The 26,485-nt window shown below is 37.3% G+C and overlaps 1 protein-coding gene across 2 annotated transcripts in view; it reads right to left on the reverse strand.

Annotated features, from left to right (window-relative positions):
- Nucleotides 1–26,485, reverse strand: part of Tek (TEK receptor tyrosine kinase) — a 110,943-nt gene that overhangs the window by 68,745 nt on the left and 15,713 nt on the right. The window lies entirely within an intron of this gene.

Genomic DNA, 26,485 nt, shown 5'->3' on the forward strand with positions numbered 1-26,485 from the left:
CCCTACGGGGTGGTTCGAGGTGTGAGCCAGAGGGAGAGCCGTCTCGGACCTGGTCATAGAAAAAGGTAACTGAGTCTGTGTGTTTATTTGATCTCACTAGCTAACTTTTATGCCAAGAACCTCTTTAATGAAACTAGTGCACTGGTCGCATGGTGGAAGTGGGGTAAACTAGTCTTGTCTAAAGTATTGTCTAAAAATAGATAGTCTTTCTAAAATTCCACTTGTCACCAAAGCTTCAAGACCCTTTATCACCCAGACCCTGCTAATTCCCTTGCCCCTCTGAATACCCTGGGGGCGATGCACTGTGAATCCTTCCCCCGAACCACAACAAGCCATGCACTATATATCTCTATGCACTATATTGCCTGAGACCTACTTGGGCACTCTGTAAATTCTTGTTGAGCTGAGATAAATTATACTAGCATTACTATCATTATTCATTATGACTAGTAATTATTATTAGTTATTATTGATGCTATGTAGTATTGCCAAAATAAAGTGTTATAAAGAAGCATCAACTGCATTCACTCATGCCAATGAAATAGAGCCTCATTTTTTAAAACTTCCCCAGTTTTACATTAAATTCTTCACAATGAGAGGGACAGTGACTTAGTGAAGTCTGCATTTTCCTCTGAACCTCATTTGCTTCCTCTTTAAAATGGTGACAAATTCAGAATTTTTGTGAAGATTAAATAACCTGCCAAGCACTGTCATATTCTGAATGCCCAGTGACCATATTTCATTTCTCTTTCTTCTGTTTTCAGAACACCTAGTCACAAACCTCACCCCCTTCCCAAGCGTAAAAATAAAACCATGCCTGACCTTTAACATTCATTCTATAAATGTATTCCATAAGTGATAAAGCACGCTTTTTAAAAAAACTTTGTTTTACTTTTTTGTTATTTCTCTCTACACCCACCTACAACCCCCCAAATCTACCACATTCTTCTTCTCTATTGATTTCTAAAGTTTCTAACTTGAATAAATGGAATCTGTCTATTCTCTCCTTTATAAATGTGGAAATATCAGGGATGAAAAATATTTTCTAGCTCCGGTGATGGTTGACCCCAAGTTTACACAACATGATCAGCAGATTAGAAAGATCAAGCACATTCATTGGATGATGAGGACCCAACCGGAATCTCAAAGACCTCTATGTAGATATAAAGTTATTCAGGCAAGTGACACTCTGTTGAATTTAATTCCCATTAAATTCTCCCAACAACCCTCTGTAGCATGCTTTTTTATCTCAATTTTAAATACGAAGAGCTGAAGGCTCAAAAGATTGAGTAGCTTGTTTGATCTTTCAGAGCTATTTAAGGCAGAGCTGGGGTTCAAATGCTCACTCATCCTTTAGTCCTCAAATACACCACACCCTTTCCATACTTAAAGTCTATCTATTTGCTGTACCCTCTGCCTGTAAGACTCTTCTTCACCATTGAACTAACTTCTGTTCATTTGTTGGGTCTCAGCTTAAATGCCACTTTCTCATAGAGGGCTTCTCTGCTTGCTGTATATAATACCTACACATTCTCATCCCATTTTCTTCTACCTCAGCCTCCAGTTTATTTCATAAATATCACCATAATTTGTGATTACTTTATTTACTCTATTCCCCTCAATGGTAAGTTCCATGAGCTATTCTGCATAGGAATGGGAACTTAGGAATTGATTTATATAGAAATACTCTGCCTAATTTTGACACATACAGAACTTAAGTGTTTGTTGGATGGATGGAGTGATGCCAAAAGTCTATTCCAGGTCTATTCCTATTCCTATTCCTACTCCAGGTCTGCCTGATCCAAGTCTATCCACTTACCATGCTCCTAATTTTATAATAACTAACTTAAAAATGAAAGCACTCCCATGAATCTAAACTGATCTCCTTTCCATCATCAACAGATTGTTTTGATAATTGAGTTTTTAGGAGGCAAAAACAAATGTCATTGTTTTTACAAAATACCATAGATAGGTGATCAGCAGTTCCTGAGAATCTGCAGTCAATTGGCATTCACTTATCAGACAGTATTTGATAATCTACTTAGGCCAAGCATTGTGCCTGGTATGAAATTCTCATAAAATTCGTTTTTAATGGCAATTACCAATGTTTGCTACATGCTGTGATTTCGAGAATTCCTTTACTTGGAGTTAAATCTTTATCTAGTTATTTAGGAAGAAGAATTTCAAAGTCAATATAAGCATTGTATATAGGGGATTGAAGGACAAAAAAAAAAATCTCTCCTATAATGGGTTTCCCAATATGACCACAAATGAAAGGATCTATCTTACATCTAGCCTTGTGGAAAACTTTTAAAATCTCAGGAAAGGGGACAAAGGTTAGGACTTTTTAAAAGTGTTGCAAAAGAGGATGAGTGAGGAACCCTAGCAGTGGAATTACAGCCCCCAAAATAGCACCAGTACACACCTCCCTCTTTATGTGCACACCCAAACTAGCACTGCTTCCAAGCGAACACCACCATATCACCTGTGCTCATCTTTCCAGGCATGTTCCAGAAGGGGTCATCGAGAGGAAGGAAACTGTCACTCTTTCAGCTCCAGTTAGATCCAACCCTATTTCTAGGGCCAGTTGAGTGATCTGCCAAAACCATGCGTTCTGCTCTAAATTAATACCACTGGCACTGGCTGAGGTTTATTTAATGACTGTAGGAAATAATAGAAAAAGCAGATGATTTGAAAAGACAACCAAGCTTCATCTGTAAATAGTTTCTAGGTATGGATCTAGAGACTTTTTTCCTCTTGTTCTTCCAGTTATCTCCCTTTTCTTTCAATGATGAAAAGGGAAATTGTATGTACTCTGAGAGTCGGGACTTGATTACATTTTGCCACCTTATTTAACATGACAGTTACAGGAAGCTTTCTTCCATCGGTGAGCTCTGTCTTTTTTAATACCAACTACAATCAAAACAGAAGGATTGTACATGTGAGTTTTATATATAAGAGGAAATAACCTATCCTGAGCTGGATTATTTGCCTAGTTTTATTAAAATAGGAATCTGTATTTACTTACATATGTCTAAAGAATTTCTAGAAAGTGACATACAGAACTAAGGACACATGTGACCTATGAGGGGAGAACTGAGTATTCAATGAAAAACAACAGGGAAAGGACTTTTGCCATATGCATATGTATAGCTTTTAAATGATTTGAATATTACCCATGCATAAAAATTAAATGTAATAAAGGTAAATGTCATTGGTCTTCCCTTAAAAAATGGGTTATTGGAAGGGAATCAATAGCCATGAAAATACATGTCTCTTACCACCTATAGCCACTCTTAATCTTCGATTGCATTCAAATAATGCATTTTCACTCACTCTCTTCTTTGAACTATTACGGAATGTGATGTCACTCTACAATGCTGAAAAATGGGGTTAAAATAAAATTTAAAAGGAGAAAGGTGGATACACTGGGCCTTTCAAAGAGAATAGAGCAGAGGACTGCCCCACTACAATTGGTACAACTCTGGCCTGTGGCTCCTTGAAAGGGTTCTACTGCTGACACCTTGAGAGGCATTACTGAACAGCGTAGCTGGCGTCACCCAAGGAATCGGTTACTAGGGACACTGTCCTGAGAATAACTATGGAAAAACAGATCCCACATGGACTCATGCCAGTTTCAGTCCGCATGCCTAACTCTTTTCCTTACATTACAGCAATCCTCTCCAAGTCATCCATTTTAACTCCTTTTTAACTCAATATTGGGGACTAATATTGAGTTTTTTCATCATACCTACAGCCTGAGGGGCTCTGATCAAATTTACTGATTAGTTCCATTTATATTTTATCAACAAGGCCAAGAATCTTCCATAAGTACAATGTACACTGAAATCCACAATCTTATCTTTTTGAGTGCAATACTATTTTTTCATAGGAAAGATTTCTTAAGTACTTTACAGTGTTTACATAATTGTGTTCTTGGCAAAAAAAAAAAAAAAAACAACTTGCCTTGTGGCAAGACTATTGTTAATTTCCAAGTGAATCATTGATCATCACATCAAAACTCTAATCCTACTCTCAAATGTCTTGCTCACTGAATTTGCTGTGAACTCAGCAGCATCTGATCTTTCACAGATGCATTTTCTCACCAAACCTCATCATGGTGAATTCAAATGTCTAACTCTTGTTTTGCATTTGGATTTTGTTATATTCAATATTGTTTTGAAAAATGAGCCCTTAACTAAGACATGGAAATATTTTTCTTTAAAAACAGCCAGAGATTCTACTGTCATGTATAACTAAAAAGAATTTAAAGAAGAAATAGAGAAATTATTTTGGACTTGACTCACAACTCCCATGTAATCGAACTAAATTGAATGAGAAATTAGAGGTAGTGCCATGTTTTTTCAAACTAAATCTCAAGGAATAATTACTTCTCATTTTCTAAAAAGGTGTTCCTGAAGTTTCAGAGAGAAGGAGAGGTCAAAGCAACAGAATGAGTTCCAGACACCCCCACACATGCACTCTCAGCAAGTTGCTCAATGTTTTTTGTTTATATTTGGATTCCACATCAGATTTCATTGGGGGGAAAATGATTCTGCTTAATTAAAATCATAAAACCTCAGAGGTCATCCATTTTAACTCCTTTTTAACAGATGAAGAAAATGAATGTTTAAACATGAATGTCAATAAAACATTCTGTTACAGCACCACATGCTTGCTCCAATTAGCATACCGTAGTCTATTCCAGTTCAGCACAGCTGCACATAGTCAAGTGCTGATTAACCTAGCTCAATGATCTGGAAGCATTGGCAGGCCAAAAGGAAAAAGCAGGTTAAATGTTTGCACAGTGAGTCCATTCCCTTGTGCATTACCTCAGAATTTTTTGGGGGGTGGAGTTTCATTAACATGTGTTTGGAATATGTACCACATCTTCAGAACAACCTTCTGTATGGTTCTTAAAAGTTTGGTATTAGCTATGTTTAAAATTTTTTGAAGTTGTTCATGGTCATTTTATAGGTATTTTAAATATTTCTGAATTTTTGAAATGACAGTCAGGACTACTCTGGCCAAAAGCACTTCAGAGATCAGGGGATTGGCAATGAATTGAAAAGGCCTTAGCCCAAAGCATTTCTGGAATCAAGACCTACTGTCAATGAGCCAAAGAAGCCAAGACAATCCCAAAACTATCCAGGGTACTTTGTGGAATGGCTTGAATATTAGGTATCGTTCAAAATATCTAGTAAAGGAGTAGTCTCTTCAAATGTTCTCAAGACATTTATGTGTCCATTTATTCATTTACTAAACAAATGTACTGAGTATCTTTGATGTGTTTACTGCACTAGGCCCTAGAGACACAACAAAGAGTAAAACTGGTATTTCTCAGCCCATCCCTACAGGTTTTCACAAGAAAACCGGGGACAAAGACATGGAAAAATGAATCACACTAATAAATACAAGGTTGGTACCATGCTAGAAACTATGAGAGGGAGTAACAAGATACTATGGACAGAACAATGGTGAACTTAATCAGACCTGACTTGGGAAGGAAAGGTTTGGCAACATTTAGTCTAAAAAAATATTGGAATTACTGAGACAGAGCAAGGCAGATAGGAGAAGATAGAAAAGTTTTCCCCAAAAGGATAACTACTAGGCAGGGTTTTAAAGAATGAATAAATATTTAATAGGATTCACTTCTTAAATCTGTCCTAACACTGGCATTAATTTCTGTTTTTGGGTTCTAAGACCTACTGGCGCCATTTCTCCGTGTCAACACTATGTTAAAGTATTTTTAGTATCTTCTCTGACTTCTTGTCTCCCCTGAAGAAATACAGTTCCCAGGCATGCTTCCAACACTTTAATCTTTTCTGTTGTTGTTCTCCTTTATCCTTTTATGTATTAGTAAATCTGAGCCATACTCCATCCTCAAGGTTCCTTCCAAGAAAACATTAGGCAATTAACAAGATGATACCGAAATGCACAAGACTGGAAATAACTAAAGGAAGTCACTAACTTTTTATTGTATACCTGGGAGTTTAGAGTTAGACAAGGCATCCTGGATGTGGCTGGGCTGCGTCTTTCTAACACAGTATTTTCACCCAGGAGTTGTGCCAAACCAGCCTCCCCTAAGGGCATGCCCACTTCCCGTCTCTGTTTCTCAGCCAAATGGGGACCTTGTCTATCTGTTGGAGAGAGTAGTATCTTCTCCCCACCTTCAAATGCCAGAAAATTTCCATCAAGACTGAATAACACAGGTTTTAATTGGAATTAGAATCAGTCAACTGGTGGTCAACTTTTTATTTCCAGGAAATAGGCAGCATCCACAGAGTGAGACTTTATTGAATGTCTTGTACATGTGTGCATCTACATGCAAATCCATTCTGGGAGGTACGAGGGTGGAGGAAATAGGGTCAAGGATATTTTTAAACTGGAAAGAAACTTTAGAGATTGTCCAGTGTAAGCCTTATGCTTTATTAAGGGGTGTTTTAGAAAGTTTTGTTGCTGCTGTGACCTAAGGCCCTGTCAAGAACAAGTTCAGAGGAGGGAAAGTTTGTTTAGCACTCAGGATTTCAGAGGTCTCAGTCCTTAGTCAGCTGGCTCCATTGCTCTGGGCTCTTGGTGAGGCCACACATCATGGAGGAAGAGTGTAATAGAGGAAAGCAGCTCAGGACATGGCCACCAGGAAGCAGAAAGAGGTAGGGGGCTCCTCTACTTACCAGGGACAAAATACATACCCCAAAGGCACACCCCCAGTGACCTGCCTCCTCCAGCCACATCCTGCCTGCCCACGTTAGCACCCAGTTAATCCATTTAACTGTATTAAGGCACTGATTAAGTTAAGGATGTCATCACTCCATGATTTCACCTCTAAACTTTCTCACCTTATCTAACACTTGAGTTTAGAGCACAACTCATATCTAAACCATAACAATGAGCAATGGGAAAGAGACTAAGGGCCTAGACACACATCGGTTGGTTGTCATACAAAGGAGTAGTAAAGCCAATTCTTGAATTCTGATTTTCTAAGGCCCTTTCTGTCACCCCAGGGGTTGCAGTGTAAATGGCCAAATCCTGAGGGACTTTGGAACATTTACAAATCTGGTAGGATGCCACCCGGAGAATCCTGGAGCTTGGTAGTAATTAGGATAGGAGGAAAGACATTGGAGATAAGTGGTGAAAAATTTGGAAACCATACAGAACAGATGGAATAGAAGTACCAAGGGATGACTATCACAGACATCCCTAATCCTGACAATCATCTTTCCTATTTACTTTGCCCTGAGAAAGAGAAAGGGATGCTCTCTAATTGGACCTCTTCCATCCAGCACCAGAAAATCTGGTATGGAAGGATTCTGTCTCTGTACCCAAGCCACTTTCTCTTTCTGTACTCTTCTTATTCAATCATCTACCTCTCCCCTATGCTGCCCTAGGATAAAACCCACATTGCCCATACTCAGAATCAAATACCTCTATTGTCTAAGACATCAATGAACAAAACTCTTTAGCTTCTCAGAGCCCTGTTCTCCAGCTCCCCAAAGAGAAAGTTATTTAACTTGATTGCACCAAAAAGAGAGTAACCAAGGATTAAAAAAAGAAAGAAAGAAAGAAAGCAAACCCATTCCGTTGAGAACAGTTAAAGGAGCAAGCCAAAGAAATGAGTCTATAAGGAAAGCAATTCAGAATTATAGTTGTTCCTAAATTAAGATTGACAAAAGAAGTCAAGCCCTCGGAGCAGGCCTGAGATTTTACCATGTAAGGAAGAATGCTAACATTCTTTTATTATATACTATATAAGAAACACTATGTTAGGTACTTTACATATACTATCCAGTTAAATTCTCACATTATAAATATTTTTGTTAGTACATTAAAGTTATTCATAGTAGTGTTCATTTTGACATATCCATAAATGAATATAACATAAATTTGCTCCATTTCAATCCTCAGAACCTCCCTTCTCCCTCGCTTCTTTCCCCTGGTCCCCTTCCTCTTTTACAAAAATTAACTAAAAATGGATTGTGTAAAATGTAAAAATAAAAACTTTGAGGGGGTGTATAGGAGAAAAATAGTCATGATGTTGGAGATAGGCAGAGAGTGAATTATTAGCTATGACACCAAAATTTTGATACAGAAAAAGAAACCAACCAATTAGATTCTATCAAAATTTAAATCTTTAGTCTATGAAAGACATGGTTAAGAAAATAAAGACAAATTATTTGCAAACCACCTACCCAAAAACATTTTTAAAAACAAAGAAGAAGATGTAAGGGAGTGTTTTCAGGCCCAGAGACACACAAGAGGACTTTGTGTTAGGTCAGGTAAGCAGTCTCCTGAGGTTCAGTGCAAAGGCCCATGGGCAGCTGATCAGGTTCTTCAAGTAACCTCCTTGCCCTGTCCCCCCAGGGCTGCCAAACCTCTCAGCTGGATGCAAAACTGCTTTTCCAGAATTACTTGCAAGTGAAGAGAATTGGTCTCCTGTTAAGGTCAACCTTGAAAGAAAAGAGTAAGAATCAAAAGACTTTTGAAGGAAACAGAGAGCACCTTCCTTGGCCTAAGATTGTATAAGAATGTATAAGAAGCTCTAAACTCAACAGTAAGAAAACAAACAATCCAATTTTTAAAAAGTAAATAAATAAGCAAAAGATTTGAGACATTTCACCTAAAACAATACATGATGGCAATGAGCACAAAAAAATATTCAATATCATTAGCCATTAGCACAATGCTAATTAAAACCATAACAAGATGCCACTACACACTTATTTGAATTTTAAAAAATCAAGTGCAAGTTCGAATATTTAGTATTATATTTCTTTTATAATTTTAAAAGATTTTATTTATAAAAAGGCACGTGCAATTATAGTGTCATATATAACTAATTAGATCAAATAAAAAATAATTTTAAAAAGGCACATGCAATAATTAATCACTTTAATGGCAGCATTCTAACTAGTCATTACTTTGTTTCTCTTCTGTTTTAGATAGTGACTCCCTAAAGCACAGAATTCTATTTTATTGACCTTCAACTCCCCAGCACCATTCGCTAATTGACAGATTGTACCTCTATTGAATATGTTTGAGTGGAATCAAAAGAATTCCAACAGGAAGGGAAAGTTCTATGCCTAAAACCCCCGGTAACAATTTTGTGAATTGCTAATTGCCTGGTACAATCAACTATTCCTGGGACAGTAAAGTAGCTATAAGAGCTTTGGTCTTAAAGTTATGTCTCCTCGTTTGTAAAATGGGAGCATAGCTTTGAAATCATTGATGCTTGCATAAAGGGACGTTTTTATCAGCGTGGTACAAAGCCAGTTTGATCAAGTAAATCTGTATAAAACTGTGGTCTGTGTCCACCTCCAACAAAGGACTGAAAATGGCTTTGTGTCCTGCCTACCTTCCCTCATACTTCCAACCCATGCTGACAGGAAACAAGAGCCAGGGAAGGTGCTCTCTGCTTCCTTCAAAAGCCTTTTGATTCTTTTCTTTCAAGGTTGACCTTAACAGGAGACCAATTCTCTTCTCATGCAAGTGATTCTGGAAAAGCAGTTTTGCATCCAGCTGAGAGGTTTGGCAGCCCTGGGGGGACAGGGCAAGGAGGCGACTTGAAGAACCTGATCAGCTGCCCATGGGCCTTTGCACTGAACCTCAGGAGACTGCCTACCTGACCTAACACAAAGTCCTCCTGTGTGTCTCTGGGCCTGAAAACACTCCCTTACATTTTCTTCTTTGTCTTTAAAAATCAGTCTGTGAACACTTAATATTCTGCTCCTACCAACACTTTTGTGGAATGTTTTGGCTTTAAAATTCAACTGAATCTATCTTTCAACCTATGCTTTAGCTTTAAAGTGGTGGTCAAAATATCCTAATAAGAATGTTGTGCAGATTAAAGAGATCTTTTATGGGGAAGTGCCTGTATAGCACAAAACTATTTCCTAGGGAAAGGCCAAGTAACTTGCTTGATATTCCAAAACAGCAGAAAACCTGCTGTTTGTCCTAAATCATTTCATGAGTAAATAGAGAACCTGACAATGAGAGGTAATTTTCCCATCTTTTGCCCAGTGGGTCTTCCCTTCCATTTATGGCACTTTGCTTTTCTTCCCTCTGGAGCAGGACACTAGCTCTGGATTCTGAATCATCAACCCTGCTGGCTCACTAACAGGGTCATGAACTTCACCTCATGGAAGAGGGTAAAGGGGCCCTCTAGGTTTATATCATTTGATTTAGGAATTCCTTTATTACAGGAATCTCTTGTTCTTCAGGCTTAATGTGAATTATTTCTATGACTGATTTCCATCTATTTGAAAAGCAGCTTGTCTGACCATATTCCCTTTTCTCCATCCAAAAAAAAAAAAAAAATCCTGTACACTTCCAAACTACAGACACTTTTGCCAGATGGAATTCCAACTGGATGCCACATTACCTATTCCCCTATTAAACTCAGGCCTAAATGTCTCATGAAATATTAAGAGGAGGTTCCTCATTGAGAGGGCTCTTAAAACATCCTAGATATGGCCATATTTACACTAATCCTCTTGGCCCTCATCAGGCCCAACATATTATACATATACCTATATGGAGTATAGGAATGCATGTGGTAGTTCATGATGTGGAGCTACACTGGTCTTGTATTCATAATGAACATAGGAAAGTTATGTCCTATTTATTCTATTGTCTTTCCTGTTCCCATCTCCCCTTCTTTCCCTTCACTCCCCTTTGTATAATCCAATGAACTTCTATTCTTCCCCCCCTCCTCCTTAGCACGAGTTAGCATCCACATATCAGAGAGAATATTTGGCCTTTGGTTTTGGGGGATCGGCTTATTTCCCTTAGCATGATAATCTTCAGTTCTATCCATTTACCAGCAAATGCCATAATAAGGGCACCTAGGTTGGTTCCAGAGTTTAGCTATTGTGAATTGAGCTGCTATAAACATTGATATGGCTGTGTCACTGAGCATTTTGATTTTAAGTCCTTTGGGTATATGCTGAGCAGTAGGAAAATTGGGTCAAATGGTGGTTCCATGCCAAATTTTCCAAGGAATCACCATACTGTTTTCCAGAGTGGTTGCACCAATTTGCAGTCTCACCAGCAATGCATGAGTGTACTTTTTCCCCCCACATCCTTACCAACCTTTATTATTACTTGTATTCTTAATTCAGGCCCCACATTTCTTCCAACAACAGTAGAATAATTTCAAACAAATTGGGAGCTCTTTAGGAAGCACACCTGGAATCTTCACAGGAGCTATACTGCCTGTCTGCATTGCCCTCCTTCAATAATGTCTCCTCCATCCACAATCAACTGGCTGATTCCTGCTTAGTTCTCGAGATTTGTCTCATGCACTCACCTACACAGGAAAGCCTGACAGATTCCACAGAGTGGAGGAGGCTCTGTCCTACTAACTAGGCTGACTGGTATCTAGCAGGCACAGCAGTGTGACAGGCCTTGATCTTACATTAGCACCTGCCATGCATCTCATCACACTAATGACATAGGAGAACTCTTCTTTTGAAGAAGACCAGGTTATTTGGGGGTTCTTCATTTTAACAAGGTGTTCACCTCACCAGCTGCTCTCTAGCCTTCTACACCCACCTCTGGGGCTGCAGAAACTGCCTGTTTCAGGTTGAATAAAGCTCACGGGTAGCACCAGTACAGAAGGAGAGTTTAGCCAGGGTAAGTACTCTTCCAGCTCCCTCCCTAGTAAGCCTTCTGCAGAAGCCACAGTTCTTATGGACAGCCAGTCTCTGCTCTCTCTAGGTTCAAAAACTGCTCCTTCCTTTTGCACATTTGGTCTACACTCATTCTAAGCAACACTCACAAATAAATAAAACCAAATTTTCTCTAGACTGGCAGGAGGGAGATAGATGCCCATCCGTGTATCTATTCCCCCAGTTTCAAAGCAGTCCCTTGGATACCTCCCATGAGCTGCTATTTCTTTAAGAAACACAGTTTGCAAATCCCCACTATCAAGTATTTGCTAGTTCTTTTTTTTCAATGACTATTTCAATTACACATGAATGACTACTAGAAGTATTTTAATAACATAATAGCCATAAGTTATTAAGTACCTACCACATTTCATATTTTTTAAATGCATTATTTACTTTATGCTTACAATCAACATGTGAATTGGACATTGCATCTTCGTAATGCAGACAAGGAAACTGGCTTAGACAAAATAAGGATTGGTGATGACTAAATGAGACCTCAAATGTAAAACATGGGATTAGTGTTCACAGCCTTACCTTTGCTCTGACAGAGCTTGGCAGGGTGGGTTCTCCATATGCACTATTTCATTGATCCATTGTCGCAGTTCTTTCATCATTCCATGTGAGCACTCTGCAGACCTTGTGTAAGACTTTGAATCTAAAATAGCAGGTTTCCCTTGGATCTTGTTTCCCTTTCATTCTCCTTGCCCAAACTCAGCAATTGGCTCTGGCCTTAGTGCAGAGATTATGGCCTGATCAGTACTATGGAAGACACCACTCTGCTTTCTTAGAGAGCTCATCAACTCCCAGAGTTTCAGTTACCACCTGTTCCAAATCTAGGTATTTCAGTTTACCCTCTTCCCCACTGTAAACACATTATAATAACGCCTGCTGGATCCTACATAGTCAATTAAAGTGCAGTACGTGCAGAATGAACTCAGTACATATATACTTTCCCTCTCTTCCTTCTTTATTTGTAAAAAGTCTAACCTTTTCAATCACAAGTGCTTGCAAACTCCAAGTTCTTGTCAACAATTCTCTGCCCCTCATCAGTTCCCTGGTCTGTCCATTCTAGCTCAGTACAGTCTCTCATATGCAACCCCTTGTTTCTCTCACATGAGCAACTGCAAAATTTTAGTGCCAGTGGTCTTTTAGACCCCCTCCAGCCTTCCCTTTCCAGGCCATTGCTGACATTGTTTCTTCTACTAAAGATACCCTCCCTTATATATATTTATCTGTTGAGGTCTAATCTCTTCCAAGGTGCTACTCAAACCTCATTGGTAATAGGGATTTGTGTTCCATATATTTTTCACAACTTAAAATACAAAGTTCACGTACAGATTGTCTATTGTGGTTTGGATGGAAGGTGTCCCCCAAATGCTCACAATGTAAGACAATGCAAGAAGGTTCAGAGGAGAAATGATGGGGTTGTAAGAGTCTTAACCCAATCAGTGATTTAATCTCCTGTAGGAACTGACTTGGTAACTGAACTGGTCAGGTGTGGTTGGAGGAGGTGGGAACTGAGGCATGGCTTTGGGGTGTATATTTGTATCTGGAGAGTTGAGTCTTTCTGTCTGCTTCCTGGTCACCATGATGTGAGCTGCTTCCCTCTGCCACACTCTCCATGATGTTCAGCCTCATCTTGAGCCCTGAGGAATGGAGCCAGCCTTCTGTGGACTAAGACCTCTGAAACTGTGAGCCCCTGACTAAAGTTTTCCTCCTCTATAGTTGTTCTGGTCAGATCCTTTAGTCACAGCAGCAAAAAAGCTAACTAAAACAATGTCATAACAGAAAATCCAAACCTATCACATCTGTTCCTTGAATTACAGAAAATACAGAGGATTTGAAGATTTTAAAAAAATGGGAGCTCACATCTACTTGATGATTTCATATAATGGAAATATATCCACATACTTAAGTCTGACTTTCAGTCATTTGGCAACCTATAGCCTTTCCCAGCTTCCCACTAAAGACAGGGGAAAAATGAAGGGCACCTACAGTCAACCTACTGTCACGTCTAGAAACCACAAAGACCAATGGAATGAGACTGAAAAGAGTATTTTTATCATTGAACTATTTTAATGTCAATCATTCCCCTCAAAATTGAAATTATATACTATAGAAAGCAAACTGAATCTCAAGTTTCATAGTAAGTTAGGAAAGACTTGTAAAGGAAAAGGATGAATGTGTGCACAGTCCCTCACTAATATGTAAGTCTCAAAATATGTTTTCCTTATTTATTATTAGAAATAGAGAAGTGTGGACTAAGGAGTGCTTTTGAAAACTTAAAGGTAACAAATAATAAAGTTTTACAAACAGGATGTATCACAAATGACTAGGGAAGATCAATGTAAACAAAGTCTAAGCCAAATAAGCAAAAAGAGGGGAAAAAAACACTAAAAAGGAACAGCAGGAAAGTGTAAAACAAAACAAAGCTTAAGTCAGTACATCAGAAGTTAAGATTAAGTAGTATGGATGATTTAAAGATAGATGTTTAAGTTGGCATACAGGAAGACAAATACTCTGACACTATGGAAAAATTTAAATCTTCCAAGATGATGCTAATAGGAGTCACACTTAGCACAAAAATCACAAAATCTTAAAATCAAAGAGATGGGCAAAGAATTTATCAAGAAATTAAAAGAAAAAGGTCAAAAAATAAAGGAAAATGAAGCAAAGGTAGTAATATACATTTCAGAAAATGTAGAATTTAAGGTAGAAGGCATGAACTGGAACAAAGCCTAACTTTTTTATGTTGTTGGAAAAGTAAAGCCCATAAGGGAAGCATAGAGGTTATATGTCTTTGTGCCTTGAATCAGAGAATCAATATAAAGAAAAAAAACTGGTAAAAGCAAAAAGAATGCAAGAAAAGCACAGGAGTTTTTGAAGATAATATCTTAATTCTCTCAATTTCTGGCAAATGAAGTAGATTAAGAATCCAAGATAAAACTTGAAGATATAAAATAATTTCATAATTGTAATTTTTTCAGGTATTTATAACTCTACACCTTAAATCAGAAAATTCCCCTTATTTTTTCCCCAAAAACCTTCATGCCATACTTATCAAAGTGATTGTGCCCTACAGAGCAACACATTATTAAGAGACAGAGTTTGGTTTGGTTTTTTTAAGGTGCTAGGCGTTAAACCCAGGGCTTCATGCTTGCTAGGAAAGCACTCTACCACTAAACTACATCCCCAGGCCAGGATTCAGGGTTCTCAAGATCAGTGGGTAAAAAACTATGTGGAGACAAAAGTACTCTTGACAATTCTTTAAATAAGCCATGAAGGATAATGTAGACATACATCATTTACTCACAAATATAACAACCGGGCTTTCCTCCGGCACTGGAGTAGATCACCATTTCCTTGGTGAGAATCAGATATAAGTAGTTGGCTGGCGTTCAAGAACTAGGCAGCATTCACACATGGTGGTCACAACGGGAACTTCAGGAACCAAATAATTGATACTAAGCTTGGTTTGGGGTATATGCCCTTGAAGTAAAGAGCATGTGGAAATCACTTGCATTATTTATATTTGTTTTGTACATCTTTTAGACCAAGAATATATGCTTGAATTTGCCTAATAAACTTGATATATCTTGAAGGTGGTATTCAAAATAATCTAATGACGCAGACCAACCATTGAAAATAGACACACATTTGAGCATCAGAAAAGGAACCTGAAAAACTCTGATGAGCCAAGACATTAACTTTTTTGTTGCTGAGTCATGAGTAGTCTAGAGATCCTAAAGGAGTGCCCAGGAAGCCAAGGTGGCAGGACAGGGGAACTCAGGAGACCTAATAGCAGTTATTTACCAAATGGTAGAGAACTATTTCACTCCCAAGAGCTAGTGCAGAGAACCAGTGTATGACAGTAGAACTTCAGCCCTTTTCTAACTACTGTTATGCCACACATACACAAATTAATGAAGTCTAACAAAGGGAAATTGCCCAGGAAATATTCCTGAAACAACAAAATTACCCTCTACCACAATAAATCAAGTTTAACAATAAATTTGGGAACAAAAATGGAAACAAACTAACATCTTAAAAATCATACAACAGTCTTCTAATGATTCTCAGAAAAGTTCAAATGTTAAAAAAAAAAAATAGAATTTCTAGAAAAATAAGAACTCTACTTTCAAAATTGCTATAATAAGTCCAAAATTGCTTTCAGAGACATTGTTTTAAATATTTGCCTATTGTAAACAAAACAATAACTCCACTTAGGAAACCATTTTAAAAGAACTAAGACTCAAAAAAGGCAGAGAGAGGAAAAAAAAACTAAAAAGGGGGAAAATGAGAATTCTGAGATGATCCTTTATGTAAATACAATTCATAATACCAAGCCTCGGACATCTATTTTGAAGTAAAACATTGAGAGTAAAATGTTGAGAAAATACTTTAAATCACAAGAAAATCTCATGTATAATTCTCAGCTAATAAATCTTAAAATACACATAAGATGATTTATTAGGAAATACAAATTTGTAAAGTTAAACTCAATAAGAAAAAACCTCACCGAGCATGTTGGTTTATGCCTGCAATCCCAGCTGTTCAGGAGGCCGAGGCATGAAGATCACAAGTTCAAAGCCAGTCTGACCAATTTAGTGAGGCCTTAAAGCAACTTAGTGAGACCCTGTCTCTAGATAAAATATAAAAAAGGGGTGGGGAATGTGGATCAGTGTTTAAGTGCCCCTGGGTTCAATCCCTGGTACAAAAAAAAAAAAAAGTAAAAGCCTCAACTATATCACCCAAAATTCACAGGGCCAGCTGGTAGGTTTATATAATATGAAAATATTGCTGATGAGTTTATGTAATATGAGAATATTTCTTGAAAGTAGAAAGCAAGGCTACCAATCCATTTAAGCTGGTATAGTGCTGTTAAAATAAAGCTAAAAAATAATTTTAAAAAAATACTACATCTCTCACCAAAAAGCAAAAATCCCTAATATTAGTAAAGGAGTTCAACACATTTATTAAATGATCTGTCTTCCATAGTTACTATGGATTCATCCCCAGAAAGCAAGAATGTTTTAATATACCACAAGTATGTTAAAATATGACCTGATAACATTACATGAAAGGTTCTATATGAAATTTTACCAAAAGATAAAAAAAAGGTTTAAAGATAAGGAGATGTTTTATGTTAAGTGGAAAGGCAGAATTTTGGAAAGACAAAAACTCTAAATTAAAAAATAAATTTAATGTAATCCCAATCAAAAATCCAACAGGTGGCATAAAAGGAAAGAGGACACAAAAAGAAATGCCAAGCAATACAATGGGCAGCTGAAGGATTTGACAAATACAGTTGTTTTGTACTTAATATGAAGTTGCTTCTACTGTCCCAGTATAATTTACCTCTTTGTTTCAGTTTATCAGTTCAGTGAGTTACACTCACAAATGCATTGTCTGTGTTTATGAGTGTGCCTCTGTCCCAGTGTGTGTGTGTGTGTGTGTGTGTGTGTGTGTGTGTAGAAATTGTTGCTGTTCTTATTTTTAAATGAGGTGAAAGGCTGAGTTGCACATCTAGATGGACATGCAGCTGAACAGAGAAGCACAGGCAGGAGTAAACAAGAGGGTGTATGAATTCAACTAAATCAAAACTGAAACCCAGGCAGTGTTAGAGGAACCCATGAAAAGGTAAGAGCCCTGGGCATTCACAAGGGAAAACTTGTAGAGGCACCAGAATTCCACAGAGAGGGGTTTAAAATTTTATCTTATCTAGAAAATGTTGATAGTGTCACTGGATGGTGGTATTGTACATAGAAAATAAAAAGATAAATATTTTAAGAATTGAATTCATCAGAAAGCAAGCAAGCTACTTGTGGTCGAGGCACTAAGCCTTGGATTTATATCAGTGCCTTCATCATGGTGGAATGCCTACATTATCTTCTGCCTCCTGATGCCTGTGCGGGGCCATGCCTGTCTCAGAGTGCAGGTGGTATAAAGGTGCAGGGCCCAGATTAGTACTGCTGATCATGAGAGCCACCAGTATGTGGTCAGAGGCTAGGCAACAAGTCATCCCAAGTTTGAATTCTAAATCTGCCACTGTTCACATAGGTCACATAGTACCGTAAGCAAGCTATTGAGCATCTATGCCTCAGATTGGTCATCTATAAAAATGGAGGTAATACACTAGCATTTCCCTGTGGATGGATAAACATATGCAGATGTAATAAAATGTTTTATAAATTTTATGGAAGCTATAGTAAATGTACGGCAAGACTGGATAGGGAGAGTAGGGGAAGAGAGGGATAGGGAAAGGCTGATAAACAGATACTAAGGAGAAAAAAGTTTGGATATTCTATTCACAGGAGGGTGACTATTGATAACCACAATGTTCTGTATATTTTGAAAAAGTTAGAAAAAGGATTTTGAATTTGGTATTATAAAAATGATAAACATTTAAACAATAGCTATATTTACCCTGATTTGAACATTACATAATATATCAAGACATCACATGGCACTCCATAAATATATGCAGCTTATATGTCAATTAAAAAGTTTGTGGCACATAGAATAGTCAATAAGTAATTCCAATAATGATTATGAAGATAAAGGTGATAGCGATCAGTGATTACAGAAGCTGTAAGACCAATGAAGAGAAAATGGGTCTGGTCCCCTGCAAAATCATCAAAACCAGACCCCATTGAGCTGACATCCTGTCAGAGTCTATCATGGGGAAAAGTTAATGTTTGTGATAGCATTTTTACCTTATAGCTAGAGAAAATAAGGTACAGAGAATAAGCTGATAATGATATATAAAGACAAAAATCGTTTTTTAATGCCCATTTTGTCCTCTTTCTTGTGTCATAACAGCCCAAAGAAACAATACAAGGAATGAGCCACAGTTGGCACTTATGCTTCTGAAAACTCAGATCTGTATTCCTTCCAAGTCCTGGCCTCCTGAGCTGCATTGCTAAAACTTCCATTCTCTATTTATCAGATCATTAGATGGATCTTGCTCTAAAAGGAGATTATGAAAACAAGTTTCAATTTGTGGACTATTCAGTGGTGAAATCTGAGGATGACATCCAAGGATGACACACATTTACAGTGGAGGATTACAACTGGAAAACAAGATTTACATGGGTTCTAAGAATGAAATTTAAAATTCCTGGATTCAGAATTTTAAAATATGACTAATCAGCCCAGAGTCCTAGGTATCAAATATAATCTGATTCTCCTAATTTGGGTTCCTAAAGGCATTAAAAACTAGGTTAAATTGAATATAGAATGTGATCAAAGAATCAAAGGAAGCCAGAATTTTTCTCTATTGTGTGCAATTAAAATTCAAGCTTGGCTGAGGTCTGTGTGGCTGATTTCAAAATTTTAATGTTTAAAAGGGAGAAACACTGAAATGTTGCTGAGAAGGATGTAACTGTGCACATTCAATAGAGTCCCCAAGGTCCTAAAGGATTTCAAGTTTGTGGGCAATGAATCTCAGAGTAAATGAGATGATGTTAGCTCTCTAATCCAATTATACACAATATCAATACTAATATAATGACAGTTCATATACCCCAAATTCTTCTTTTTAGCAAACATGTTTTGCTACTCCACTGACAAGAATCAATCTCTTCATGTTCATGACTTTAAATACATTCCCTCAGCCAGAACATTCAGTCAAAAGCCCCAAGTCTTACCAACCTTTTCATACAGGTATGCTTATCTGATTTCCAGCTTAAAGCAAATAGAAGATACAAATCAACTTTCCATGCTTCACAGTCCAGATTCAAACTGTACTTCTAACTCCTGGTCCAATAGTTTATAACTATTCACGCAGGCTACTCAGCGGTCATTCCAGCTCCAGCTCTCGTTGCCAGAGCAAATCCCCACAGCTCGTATCAATCATTCCCCAGTGTGTTCTTACTGAAGTATAGAGGCATTGTTTTACCAAGTAAAATATTATGTTAAATAAAAGGGTGAGGCCCAGGACCAGGCCTGGGTCACACCCATGCCAGCTGTGCTAGCCCCTTAGGTCCTTCCTTGGAGCTACTAGAGCTCTATTAAGCAAGATTGAAGCCACAGGCCTGCTGTCTAATGGGAGAGTTATAGGGAACAAAGAAAGTGAGGACTTGTGCCACATAGCATTGTAATGACAAAGGGAGCCAGGGGAAGATCCTGGAGGGCAGTGGCGGGCTGCATTCTTCACCTTACTCCAACTCAATTGACAGTGCCTCCTAAAGTTTATAAAAGAGGGTGAAAAGCAAAAGACACAGAGCACATGACATTCCTTTCTGATGGTGGAAATTTCTGGACATTCCCAGCTACCTCATAATCTAATAAACTACAACTTATACAGCCTTTTTTAAGTTAATAATGTACAGGTGACCCTCTCATCCCAGTTTTGGTGTTCACTTTCACACTTCCCCCTTCCTCACTCCACTTCAGGTTTATCTAGCTGGCAGGATTTGTTTCAGGCTTTACTCAGCAATAACATGCAGCAAAAAAAAAACCTGTATTAGCTCTGTGACTGCACTCTCCATGTAGTCCCTTCTGTTTATGGTCCTGTAGTTAAGACCTCTGTTTTTCTCTCTGGGCTCCTGCAATATAGCAGAGCACATGCGACTGTGTTTCTCTTTAAAGGTTTTAGTTAACTGATGTTTAATCCAAACAATCAAAGCTGTCTCTCACTCTCTCCCTCCCTCTATATAGACATAGGTATCTTCTTATATCATTAAGAAGCACATCTGGTCAAAGCATTTAAAAAACTGTTCACCTTTTACCTATTGATTTATGATGTTTCCTTTTTCCAATGTTGCTTTCATGTATAATTACAGTCTCTTTGGAGGCTTTCTATTCTGCCACATTTATTTGCCACATTATTTTTTGTTTTGCTTTTGCTTTTCTTTTTTTTGGGGGGGGGTACTGGGGATTGAACCAGGGGTGCTTCACTACTGAGTTACATTCCCAACATTCATGTTTTTGTTTGTTTGTTTAATTTTAAGACAGGTTCTCATTAAATTGCTCAGGCTGAGCTGGAAATTGCAATCCTCTTGCCTCACTCTCCTGAGTCACTGAGATTACAGGCTTGTGCTTTTGTATTTTAAATACTGTTGCTAGAGGCATGCTTATACATTCTATTTTATAGGGAATCTCTTATCATTAACTTGACAATACCTGCAAGCCTTTTTGTCTTTTTCAGGTGAACTTTAGAATTATTTTTCTCAAAGTCCTCAAAAACAAAACTTAAACTCTCTTAAATAAATTTCTCTAATTCTAGGGGAATTGAATCCCACTACCCAGTTATGCCATCCTTGCCAGAAACAGAAGTCTTCAGTTACTCAAGATTTGTTTTTGATTGTTAGTATTTATTATTAAGATTATATTTATTTTTAAATCTAAGTGTGCTAATCCTGTTGCCTGCAATATTTTCAAGTTAGGTATTATATGAATAGTCTTCAAGATCTCAAAAGGATCAAATGATTTATTTTCCTGGATGGCATACATATGTTTCCACATTAATTTCAACTATACCACCTCTAATTGCTCTTTTAAGTTTTTAATCTCTATAGGCAAGATGTAATGAAGAAATAAATTCAAGACCAGAAGAAAAATTACATGGATATTTCAGATGAAAAAGCAAGAAAGGATAGTGCTGCCTGTTTGAACTGGATTATTAATAGGAGACTTAACTTTTCCTAAGTAATATATCTATTTATAACAAACTACTTAGAGGGGAAGGGAAAATACTGGGGAATGATATTGGCCAAACTACATTATTTTATTGGATACATGCATAAACATGTAACAACAAATCCTACCATTCTGTATAATTATATGCATCAATAAAAATATGGAAAAATTACAATAAAACAAACTACTTAACTTTGAAAAAAAAGGAGAAGAAGCACATCTGATTAACTCTAGCAGCTAGATTTTTTAAAATGTTTTTCTGTGTCTCCAAATGTTTCTACATGAACAGGATTTTTAATCAGAACAATGTCCATTTTAATGAATCTAAAACACACAAATGCTATAGTCTGTAATAACTACCTGGAGTTCTCGTTTTCATAGCTTTTATCCCTAAACTTCTAAATCAACTGAATACTAACTATGAAAGACATTTCTGTCTCTTTTTGTCTTATTTCAGTTGGTCATCTGAATATCCCAATAAAAATGTGCAGGGAAAAGATCAACTCTGAAATCTCAATCTCTAAGAAACACTGCATTAATGAACACCATGAAAGTCAGGAACATTTTATGACTCAAAATAGACAGCAATCCTGATAAATGTAGGTCCTTTTATAATTATTCTTAGCCTATTAGGTGATACTGATTTTGGAATAAAATAATCTGAATTTGTAAAATCACAAACAATAATGTATTTAGTGGTACTTTAGAACATTCCAATTTTTTAAAAAAATACATACCCTTAATGTGAAATCCTTTTTTAAACATTAAATTGGGTTTATCCAAACACAAGAGAAATTGTTAGAGAGAAACATTCTACCTTTTGCATACATTTTGATGTATAGCCTTCATTTTTCTCCTAGAATAGATACAGGGAGAAACTGAAGAAATCAACATATATAGTTATTTCTAGGTTGAAATCAAATACAGTTTCATATCCTGAATGTTTATTTAATCTTATCATAACATTTTAAAAGCTCTTGCTGTATTTTGCCAAGTTTTTTTCTAAAAACTATAGTATGAGAAGGAACATTTCACCAGCCCTACACTGTGTTATTGAGTATCTCACTGGCTTTTAATCTTTCCTAGTTGGACGTAAAAAATGATATCTTGTTTTGGTTTGATTTTGTCTTGGAATTTTTTCACAGGCTCATTAGCATTTGTATTTTCTTCTTTTGTGCATTATTTGTTCCTCTATCAATTTAAACATTTTTAGTCTATCAATTTTGATGAGCCTTTTAATAAAAAGTTTAATCTTTTATTTGCTCTATTTGTTGTTTTTCTATTTTTTTTTTTTTTTTTTTGCCTTTAAATTTGCTTATTGTTAGAGTAACAGTTTGGGTATTTATGTTGCCAATTCATTTATTTTTATGGTTGCTTCCGTTGTTTTTAAATTTAAGTCTTTTTCTGTATGGAAATTCACCATAGATTCACTTCTATCTTCTTGTGATGGCTAGGGTTTTTGTGGGTTTCTTTTGTTTCTTTGTTTTGTTTTGTTTTTTAATGTATTATATCTCTTTTTTTAAATATCTTTGTTTATTTATTTGTTTTTATGTGGTGCTGAGGATCGAACCCAGTGCCTCACGTGTGCGAGGCAAGCGCTCTGCTGCTGAGCCATAACCCTAGCCCCTGGCTAGGGTTTTTGACATTTAATGCACTTGGAATTTATTTTAGTGTGTGGTAGTGAGGCAGGACAGATAGCATTAGGTAGAAAGGAGACAAGCAGGCCAAGAGTGGCTATGATGTGCAGTCCATAGTTGTCCACTCTCGCATGGATTAAAGGCCACATTTAATTATCACTTTCGCATACTTTAATCAGAAAGAGCACTATTAAATCAGTTATTAGACCTTATCCACAGAACCAAAAGTAACTTCTGTCTTGACCTGGACCAAAGAGCAGGTCAGAGAATACCTGTTTTTAACAAAAAGATATTTCTGTGATTTATATTTTTAAGATCTGATTACTTCATCCATACAACATACTCTCCATTAAAGTCACATTAACATAGTACTGTTTAAGTTCACAAAGCAGAACAGGAAAGCATCTGATGGGAAAATTATTAGAGTTTTTTTAATCATAAATAGAAAAGAGGGTTGGGGTTGTGGCTCAGTGGTAAAGTGCTTGCCTAGCACATGTGAGGCACTGGGTTCAATTCTCAATACCACATATAAATAAATAAAATAAAGGTATGGTATCCACCTGTAACTAAAAAAAAAAAAAAAAATTTAAATAGATAAAAAAGACATGGCCTCTAGGAGGTAATGGTCAACATGTCCAGGCATTAACACAAAGGAGGGCTAAAAACACCCTCTAAGGTCAAGTCTCTGGGCTATTAATCTTAACATGTATAAATACGTCTAGCTAAGACGTAGCTGATGTGTTCCTCTCCAAAGCCCATGCTCTATTCTATTTCTCCTTCAAAAAAAGAGAAAAAAAAAAAAGTGTTTGTGTGTGTGCATGTGTATCACACATATACACACACATAAAATACATTTGTGCTTTTTTTTTTTTAAAGTATCAGGGCTCTCAATCACTGAGCCACATCCCCAGCTCTTTATTTTATTTAGAGTCAGGGTCTTGTTAAATTGCTGAGACTGGCTTTGAACTTGTGATTCTCCAAGCTCCTGGAATTACAGAAGTGCACCACCTGCCAAGGCCTATGCCTCATTTTAACCCATCCTTAAATTCCTTTCTGGTGACATCAAGAACCCTCATGGCCCAGTTGAGTTCCACCTCCCTTTTGTAAGACCTCCTTGGGACTCCTGCCCTAGTGATAGTGAGAGATAGGAGGAAAAAAAAAAAAAAAGGTGTTTTTAAAAAACCAACAGAAAACCAATTTTCCTAGAGCTATTATTTCTTTCTCCACTGACTTGTGTCCTTTATTAAGATATTAAAATGTTATATAAATGCAGGTCTGGTTCTGGTTTTTCTACTCTGTTGATCTGTCCACTGTCATCATAGAATTTACTTCACTTTATGACCTAGCAGAGGTATTTCAATCACTCTTCTTTTGCAGAATTTTCTGTTATTCTTCCCGCTAAAGATTATAACTTTATTTTTCCAGATAATTTTTTTTTTTTTAATTTTCAGACCATATCTTTGGGGAATTAATAGCAAGCAATGTTTAGGATATATAGGATGAAAATTATAAAAGTTTGTGTGAATATATAGGAAACCAACATCTAAGATTACATCAGTTTGTTTGTGTGTGAGAGTGCGTGTGTGTCCACGGACTGGGAACTGAACCCAGGACCTTGAGCATGCTAATCATATGTGCTGCACCACCGAGTTTATGCAAGGAAATATTGTAAAGATGTCTCTTTCCCCAAAGTCATCCGTTTAGTAGAAATATAATCATTTACTGAATATCCAGTGTGGCTAGGGCTTAGGCGAGGCTCCTCAAACTGTAGAAACCAGAGATCATTCTTCTAAGATGAGAAAATATTTATCTGTTAGGAATAACTGGCAGAGGGTGTGATAGAGAGTGGTAACTCAGCAGGGACCTTGAACTTCTTTACTGCTTGTGCCAAAACCTGGAACAAATATTTTATTGGGTGGATATTTGGATAAGTCACTCAATGAAGGATGGAGTGAAAACTGAAAGCCCCGTTTGCATAACAGTCCAGGGCTCCTGCTGAGATTTCCAGAGGAGATGAGGTTGGATAACTACTTGGCTCTTATTTGCAGAGTGTTGGTGGTGGGTGGGGGAGATTGTCTGGATTGGTAGTAGAGGCAGTGGAAGAAAGAGAAAGGATCAAGTGGGAGTTGGAGAGGAGTTTAGTCATAAGAATGGAAATCTGTCTATTTGTGAATCTTAAGTTTTGTACACTGTACAAATCTTCAACCCACCAAAAATTCCAAGATACTAGCCTATGGAGTTGGATCTGTTTTATGTTGGTTTGACATCTCAAGGGGTTGAGTCCCATTTATAATGACTGTGGGTGAGAAGGGCCTATTTCAAGGGATGTAGTCATGTCTGGTTACACTGAACAGTAGTGGAGACAGAAGCCCCTCCACCCACTAACCCCAATCTGGGTAATGTGTCTACATCTAGCCACCTGCTTTCATTCCTCCATATGTTTGTCGCTAGTGTGTCCTATCAGAAACATCCTATGATTTCAGTCAGTGGAGCCTGAATCGATTTCTCTCACCTGTGCTGCCTTGCTCTGCGCCTGCTCTGTACTCCTGTGAAAACGTGATAACAAAATAACTCAGACTGCAATACACTGTCTGCCTCATTATTTATGGTTCTGAGTCTTTGGATTTGCCTGCTAACTAAAATTTATTTGTAACTTCAAAGTGAATACTGGCAGTGAGTGTTTCCCAGGCATTTGAAGGCATGTGCCCAGTCCTTGATGTACAGGTTCCCAGCTGAGGTAGACCAGGCTTCCTTCGTAGCTCACCTCCAATAAACAAGTGTCCTCTTCATGATAGATCTAGTGTCACTTTTTGCATTTTTTGTACATTTTGTTGGCAATTTCACCATTTTCTGTGGTCCCTAAGCATAGGGCTGAAGTGCTATCTAGCATTCCTGAGCTCAAGAAGCCAGTGATGTGCTATAGGAGAAATATGTGTTAGATAAGCTTTGTCTGACAGGAGTGCTATTGGCCGTGAGTTCAGCATTTAAGAATCAACCACAAATTTTAAATGATTTGTCTTTAAACTAAAACATACTTGAACGGGGTTATATACAATCTGTTGACAAAAATGTAAACAGAGGCTTACAGAAACCCAGTCCTGTGTTCATGGTTGAACAAAACATGACTCTCATGAATGACAAAAATCTTCCAAATGTCTAGCTGCAACTCACACCCCAACAGCAAACTCCTTAACAGCCAGGTCTGTGATTTATTTACATTTCTACCTGAAAAGTGTCTGATGGCGCGATGTGCAGAGTGGGGGCTTATAAAATACGGAATAGGAAGGGTTGAGAGTCAGTAAGTTATGTTGAGAAGGGACATGATGGAATGCAATAACCTTTACAACCGTGCAGGATTCAAAGTTCCTCAGTGGGTGCCTGAAACTGTGGAAAATAACAAATCCTATGAGATGTATTTTTTCCATAAATACATTGACAAACTTAATGCTTTTTCTATCTTAACTAAGCACTTATAACACATTGAAGCCATAACTTTTGCCATTTGAGGTACAATAGCGAAACTAGCATAAATTTTTT

This window comes from Callospermophilus lateralis, chromosome 2 (genome assembly GCF_048772815.1).
Source record: "Callospermophilus lateralis isolate mCalLat2 chromosome 2, mCalLat2.hap1, whole genome shotgun sequence".
Classification (NCBI taxonomy): domain Eukaryota; kingdom Metazoa; phylum Chordata; class Mammalia; order Rodentia; family Sciuridae; genus Callospermophilus; species Callospermophilus lateralis.